The following is a 7,617-nucleotide window of genomic DNA, read 5'->3' as shown; positions in this document are numbered from 1 at the left end:
GCAAGCGAATCGTGTCCCAGTGGCCTGTCGAAGTAGTCGTTCATCCAGATTACTTTGTGTGCTGGCCTTGTTTAAATGCCAATGATGTTTTTGTCACTTATGTACATGTTTTATCCCAAACAAAGAGCAACTTCCACATCCTGCTTGTTCGTTTCAGAAAATCTGTGAGTTTGTGTGTGTATACCCTGTTCAAATGCGTCATTGACTAAGCTACCTGAAGGACAATTAGTAGGGCAAGCGAATCGTGTCCCAGTGGCCTGTCGAAGTAGTCGTTCATCCAGATTACTTTGTGTGCTGGCCTTGTTTAAATGCCAATGATGTTGTTGTCACTAAAGCCAAGGTCTTTCACAGCCCCGGTGGCCTAATGGATAAGGCACTGGCCTCCTAAGCCAGGGATTGTGGGTTCGAGTCCCATCTGGGGTGGTTTACAGCAGAGTGGTGCAGCGGAAGCGTGCTGGGCCCATTACCCAGAGGTCGATGGATCGAAACCATCCTCTGCTAAGACTGCTTTACTTATGTACATGTTTTATCCCAATCAAAGACCAACTTCCACATCCTGCTGGTTCGTTCAGAAAATCTGTGTGTTTGTGTGTGCATGCCCTGCTCAAACTCCTCATTGACTAAGGCACCTGAATGAGATGGACAATTAGTAGGGCAAGCGAATCGTGTCCCAGTGGCCTGTCGAAGTAGTTGTTCATCCGGATTACTTTGTGTGCTGGCCTTGTTTAAATGCCAATGATGTTGTTGTCACTAAAGCCAAGGTCTTTCACAGCCCCGGTGGCCTAATGGATAAGGCACTGGCCTCCTAAGACAGGAATTGTGGGTTCGTTTCCGATCTGATGTGTATTACAGCAGAGTGGCGCAGCGGAAGCGTGCTGGGCCCATAACCCAGAGGTCGATGGATCGAAACCATCCTCTGCTAAGAATGCTTTACTTATGGACATGTTTCATCCCAAACAAAGAGCAACTTCCACATCCTGCTTGTTCGTTCAGAAAATCTGTGGGTACTTCTCAATATCCTTCCTCGTCTCCTCGCTCCTCCGTCCTCCATCCTATGACCCGGAAACCGATCAAGCACAGCCATCTTGAAGGACATCTCAATTCTCTAATTGCACCGCGAGGAGTCGAGGATCGAGGAGTGAGGAGGCTTTCAGAGGAGTTATGAGCAAGGATACACAGGTGTATCCTATGCGGAAGTGTTTTATTGACTAAACGTGACGCACGTATACATTCTCCTCCCCCTTGACATCGGTCATAATAATTTGAATTTATACTTTACCTTTGCAGTTTATATAAACCACACATCTCACATATTTCAGGAGGGTATCTTGCTTTATTATTATTCATTATGAATTTCTTAAATAAACAAGCTTCAACAACATAAGGGAAGATCCTTTGAGCGCTACTGATGACGCTGTGAGGTGACATTTGAGTGAGCAAGTATTCCAATGCCAATGATGTTTTTGTCACTTATGTACATGTTTTATCCCAAACAAAGAGCAACTTCCACATCCTGCTTGTTCGTTTCAGAAAATCTGTGAGTTTGTGTGTGTATACCCTGTTCAAATGCGTCATTGACTAAGCTACCTGATGGACAATTAGTAGGGCAAGCGAATCTTGTCCCAATGGCCTGTCGAAGTAGTCGTTCATCCGGATTACTTTGTGTGCTGGCGTTGTTTAAATGCCATTGATGTTGTTGTCACTAAAGCCAAGGTCTTTCACAGCCCCGGTGGCCTAATGGATAAGGCACTGGCCTCCTAAGCCAGGGATTGTGGGTTCGAGTCCCATCTGGGGTGGTTTACAGCAGAGTGGCGCAGCGGAAGCGTGCTGGGCCCATAACCCAGAGGTCGATGGATCGTAACCATCCTCTGCTAAGACTGCTTTACTTATGTACATGTTTTATCCCAATCAAAGACCAACTTCCACATCCTGCTTGTTCTTTCAGAAAATCTGTGTGTTTGTGTGTGCATGCCCTGTTCAAACTCCTCATTGACTAAGCCACGTGAATGAGATGGACAAATAGTAGGGCAAGCAAATCGTGTCCCAGTGGCCTGTCGAAGTAGTTGTTCATCCGGATTACTTTGTGTGCTGGCCTTGTTTAAATGCCAATGATGTTGTTGTCACTAAAGCCAAGGTCTTTCACAGCCCCGGTGGCCTAATGGATAAGGCACTGGCCTCCTAAGACAGGAATTGTGGGTTTGTTTCCGATCTGATGTGGATTACAGCAGAGTGGCGCAGCGGAAGCGTGCTGGGCCCATAACCCAGAGGTCGATGGATCGAAACCATCCTCTGCTAAGACTGCTTCACTTATGTATATGTTTCATCCCAAACAAAGAGCAACTTCCACATCCTGCTTGTTCGTTCAGAAAATCTGTGAGTTTGTGTGTGTGTGCCCTGTTCAAATGCGTCATTGACTAAGCTACCTGAAGGACAATTAGTAGGGCAAGCGATTCGTGTCCCAGTGGCCTGTCGAAGTAGTCGTTCATCCAGATTACTTTGTGTGCTGGCCTTGTTTAAATGCCAATGATGTTGTTGTCACTAAAGCCAAGGTCTTTCACAGTTTTATCCCAAAAAAAGAGCAACTTCCACATCCTGCTAGTTTGTTCAGAACAATCTGGGTTGGTTTACAGCAGAATGCGGCAGCGGAGGCGTGCTGGGCCCATGACCCAGAGGTCGATGGATCGAAACCATCCTCTGCTAAGACTGCTTTACTTATGTACATGTTTTATCCCAATCAAAGACCAACTTCCACATCCTGCTTGTTCTTTCAGAAAATCTGTGTGTTTGTGTGTGCATGCCCTGTTCAAACTCCTCATTGACTAAGCCACGTGAATGAGATAGACAAATAGTAGGGCAAGCAAATCGTGTCCCAGTGGCCTGTCGAAGTAGTTGTTCATCCGGATTACTTTGTGTGCTGGCCTTGTTTAAATGCCAATGATGTTGTTGTCACTAAAGCCAAGGTCTTTCACAGCCCCGGTGGCCTAATGGATAAGGCACTGGCCTCCTAAGCCAGGGATTGTGGGTTCGAGTCCCATCTGGGGTGGTTTACAGCAGAGTGGCGCAGCGGAAGCGTGCTGGGCCCATAACCCAGAGGTCGATGGATCGTAACCATCCTCTGCTAAGACTGCTTTACTTATGTACATGTTTTATCCCAATCAAAGACCAACTTCCACATCCTGCTTGTTCTTTCAGAAAATCTGTGTGTTTGTGTGTGCATGCCCTGTTCAAACTCCTCATTGACTAAGCCACGTGAATGAGATGGACAAATAGTAGGGCAAGCGAATCGTGTCCCAGTGGCCTGTCAGGTAGTTGTTCATCACTAAAGCCAAGGTCTTTCACAGCCCTGGTGGCCTAATGGATAAGGCACTGGCCTCCTAAGACAGGAATTGTGGGTCCGTTTCCGATCTGATGAGGATTAAAGCAGAGTGGCGCAGCGGAAGCGTGCTGGGCCCATAACCCAGAGGTCGATGGATCGAAACCATCCTCTGCTAAGACTGCTTCACATATGTATATGTTTTATCGCAAACAAAGAGCAACTTCCACATCCTGCTTGTTCGTTTCAGAAAATCTGTGAGTTTGTGCGTGTATACCCTGTTCAAATGCGTCACTGACTAAGCTACCTGAAGGACAATTAGTAGGGCAAGCGAATCGTGTCCCAGTGGCCTGTCGAAGTAGTTGTTCATCCGGATTACTTTGTGTGCTGGCCTTGTTTAAATGCCAATGTTGTTGTTGTCACTTAAGCCAAGGTCTTTCATAGCCCCGGTGGCCTAATGGATAAGGCACTGGCCTCCTAAGACAGGAATTGTGGGTTCGTTTCCGATCTGATGTGCATAACAGCAGAGTGGCGCAGCGGAAGCGTGCTGGGCCCATAACCCAGAGGTCGATGGATCGAAACCATCCTCTGCTAAGAATGCTTCACTTATGGACATGTTTCATCCCAAACAAAGAGCAACTTCCACATCCTGCTTGTTCGTTCAGAAAATCTGTGTGTTTGTGTGTGCATGCCCTGTTCAAACTCCTCATAGACTAAGCCACGTGAATGAGATAGACAAATAGTAGGGCAAGCAAATCGTGTCCCAGTGGCCTGTCGAAGTAGTTGTTCATCCGGATTACTTCGTGTGCTGGCCTTGTTTAAATGCCAATGATGTTGTTGTCACTAAAGCCAAGGTCTTTCCCAGCCCCGGTGGCCTAATGGATAAGGTACTGGTCTCCTAAGACAGGAATTGTGGGTTCGTTTCCAATCTGATGTGGATTACAGCAGAGTGGCGCAGCGGAAGTGTGCTGGGCCCATAACCCAGAGGTCGATGGATCGAATCCATCCTCTGCTAAGACTGCTTCACATATGTATATGTTTTATCCCAAATAAAGAGCAACTTCCACATCCTGCTTGTTCGTTCAGAAAATCTGTGAGTTTGTGTGTGTGTGCCCTGTTCAAATGCGTCATTGACTAAGCTACCTGAAGGACAATTAGTAGGGCAAGCGAATCGTGTCCCAGTGGCCTGTCGAAGTAGTCGTTCATCCAGATTACTTTGTGTGCTGGCCTTGTTTAAATGCCAATGATGTTGTTGTCACTAAAGCCAAGGTCTTTCACAGTTTTATCCCAAAAAAAGAGCAACTTCCACATCCTGCTATTCGTTCAGAACAATCTGGGTTGGTTTACAGCAGAGTGCCGCAGCGGAGGCGTGCTGGGCCCATGACCCAGAGGTCGATGGATCGAAACCATCCTCTGCTAAGACTGCTTTACTTATGTACATGTTTTATCCCAAACAAAGAGTGAAGTGGTTTTCAATCTTTCCGAAAAATAACTTCGCAGAGATCTTTGATGCCAGAAATAATTAGACTTTATTTTCGAACGCCGTTCCGTTCCATAGAACGGCGCTCTAACGCTCTGGCTCTCCGGCCCACTGGCCCTCTGGCCTTCCAGCGCGCTCCCGAGTATATTTTGGTTCAGAGTTATATACATAAATCTTCTTCCAAAGAAGGTAGCACACCCTATAGATAGTTTTGGGTAAAGGTCTTTTACCATGTGACTTCTCGGAATAGAATTTTCTGCAGCAAACAACATTCCATTCAAGGTCTTTCACATACACAGAGGAAATCCAAAGTCACAGACAGAAGAAATAATTGTGTCCAAATATATAGCTAAATTGTTTTCTAAATAATAAAATCTTCAACAAGAGCAACTTCCACATCCTGCTTGTTTGTTCAGAAAATCTGTGTGTTTGCCCTGTTCAAACTCCTCATTGTCTAAGCCACCTGAATGAGATGGACAATTAGTAGGGCGAGCGAATCTTGTCCCAGTGGCCTGTCGAAGTAGTCGTTCATCCGGATTACTTTGTGTGCTGGCCTTGTTTAAATGCCAATGATGTTGTTGTCACTAAAGCCAAAGTAATGGGGGCACATGAACACAGGTCTTTCAGAGCCCCGGTGGCCTAATGGATAAGGCACTGGCCTCCTAAGACAGAAATTGCCTAACACAACCCAGAGGTCGATGGATCGAAACCATCCTCTGCTAAGACTGCTTTACTTATGTACATGTTTTATCCCAAACAAAGAGCAACTTCCACATCCTGCTTGTTCGTTCAGAAAATCTGTCTGTTTGTGTGTGCATGCCCTGTTCAAACTCCTCATTGACTAAGTCACGTGAATGAGATGGACAATTAGTAGGGCAAGCGAATCGTGTCCCAGTGGCCTGTCTAAGTAATTGTTCATCCGGATTAATTTGTGTGCTGGCCTTGTTTAAATGCCAATGATGTTTTTGTCACTTATGTACATGTTTTATCCCAAACAAAGAGCAACTTCCACATCCTGCTTGTTCGTTTCAGAAAATCTGTGAGTTTGTGTGTGTATACCCTGTTCAAATGCGTCATTGACTAAGCTACCTGAAGGACAATTAGTAGGGCAAGCGAATCTTGTCCCAATGGCCTGTCGAAGTAGTCGTTCATCCGGATTACTTTGTGTGCTGGCCTTGTTTAAATGCCAATGATATTGTTGTCACTAAAGCCAAGGTCTTTCACAGCCCTGGTGGCCTAATGGATAAGGCACTGGCCTCCTAAGCCAGGGATTGTGGGTTCGAGTCCCATCTGGGGTGGTTTACAGCAGAGTGGCGAAGCGTACTGGGCCCATAACCCAGAGGTCAATGGATCGTAACCATCCTCTGCTAAGACTGCTTTACTTATGTACATGTTTTATCCCAATCAAAGACCAACTTCCACATCCTGCTTGTTCGTTCAGTAAATCTGTGTGTTTGTGTGTGCATGCCCTGTTCAAACTCCTCATTGACTAAGGCACCTGAATGAGATGGACAATTAGTAGGGCAAGCGAATCGTGTCCCAGTGGCCTGTCAGGTAGTTGTTCATCCGGATTACTTTGTGTGCTGGCCTTGTTTAAATGCCAATGATGTTGTTGTCACTAAAGCCAAGGTCTTTCACAGCCCCGGTGGCCTAATGGATAAGGCACTGGCCTCCTAAGACAGGAATTGTGGGTCCGTTTCCGATCTGATGTGGATTACAGCAGAGTGGCGCAGCGGAAGCGTGCTGGGCCCATAACCCAGAGGTCGATGGATCGAAACCATCCTCTGCTAAGACTGCTTCACTTATGTATATGTTTTATCCCAAACAAAGAGCAACTTCCACATCCTGCTTGTTCGTTTCAGAAAATCTGTGAGTTTGTGCGTGTATACCCTGTTCAAATGCGTCACTGACTAAGCTACCTGAAGGACAATTAGTAGGGCAAGCGAATCTTGTCCCAATGGCCTGTCGAAGTAGTCGTTCATCCGGATTAGTTTGTGTGCTGGCCTTGTTTAAATGCCAATGATGTTGTTGTCACTAAAGCCAAGGTCTTTCACAGCCCCGGTGGCCTAATGGATAAGGCACTGGCCTCCTAAGCCAGGGATTGTGGGTCCTAGTCCCATCTGGGGTGGTTTACAGCAGAGTGGCGCAGCGGAAGCGTGCTGGGCCCATAACCCAGAGGTCGATGGATCGAAACCATCCTCTGCTAAGACTGCTTTATTTATGTACATGTTTTATCCCAATCAAAGACCAACTTCCACATCCTGCTTGTTTGTTCAGAAAATCTGTGTGTTTGTGTGCGCATGCCCTGTTCAAACTCCTCATTGACTAAGCCACCTGAATGAGATGGACAATTAGTAGGGCAAGCGAATCGTGTCCCAGTGGCCTGTCGAAGTAGTTGTTCATCCGGATTACTTTGTGTGCTGGCCTTGTTTAAATGCCGATGTTGTTGTTGTCACTTAAGCCAAGGTCTTTCATAGCCCCGGTGGCCTAATGGATAAGGCACTGGCCTCCTAAGACAGGAATTGTGGGTTCGTTTCCGATCTGATGTGGATAACAGCAGAGTGGCGCAGCGGAAGTGTGCTGGGCCCATAACCCAGAGGTCGATGGATCGAAACCATCCTCTGCTAAGAATGCTTTACTTATGGACATGTTTCATCCCAAACAAAGAGCAACTTCCACATCCTGCTTGTTCGTTCAGAAAATCTGTGTGTTTGTGTGTGCATGCCCTGTTCAAACTCCTCATAGACTAAGCCACGTGAATGAGATAGACAAATAGTAGGGCAAGCAAATCGTGTCCCAGTGGCCTGTCGAAGTAGTTGTTCAT

At 46.4% G+C, this 7,617-nt stretch overlaps 4 non-coding genes across 4 annotated transcripts; all 4 read left to right on the top strand.

Moving 5' to 3' along the window:
• Positions 1–350: 350 nt before the first annotated feature.
• Positions 351–423, top strand: trnar-ccu (transfer RNA arginine (anticodon CCU)). Its single transcript has one exon. It is a non-coding gene; the product is annotated as a tRNA-Arg (tRNA).
• A 1,300-nt stretch (positions 424–1,723) lies between these two features.
• trnar-ccu (transfer RNA arginine (anticodon CCU)) lies at positions 1,724–1,796 on the top strand. The gene has a single exon. It is a non-coding gene; the product is annotated as a tRNA-Arg (tRNA).
• Positions 1,797–2,970: 1,174 nt separating this feature from the next.
• Positions 2,971–3,043, top strand: trnar-ccu (transfer RNA arginine (anticodon CCU)). Its single transcript has one exon. It is a non-coding gene; the product is annotated as a tRNA-Arg (tRNA).
• A 2,975-nt stretch (positions 3,044–6,018) lies between these two features.
• Positions 6,019–6,091, top strand: trnar-ccu (transfer RNA arginine (anticodon CCU)). Its single transcript has one exon. It is a non-coding gene; the product is annotated as a tRNA-Arg (tRNA).
• The last annotated feature ends 1,526 nt before the right edge of the window (positions 6,092–7,617 follow it).

The sequence above is a fragment of the Siphateles boraxobius genome, unplaced genomic scaffold (genome assembly GCF_051911475.1).
Source record: "Siphateles boraxobius isolate OS27281-9 unplaced genomic scaffold, OSU_SipBor_1 39, whole genome shotgun sequence".
NCBI lineage: Eukaryota > Metazoa > Chordata > Actinopteri > Cypriniformes > Leuciscidae > Siphateles > Siphateles boraxobius.
The sequence above is the reverse complement of the archived record's forward strand: the minus strand, read 5'-3'. Positions and strand labels throughout refer to the sequence as shown.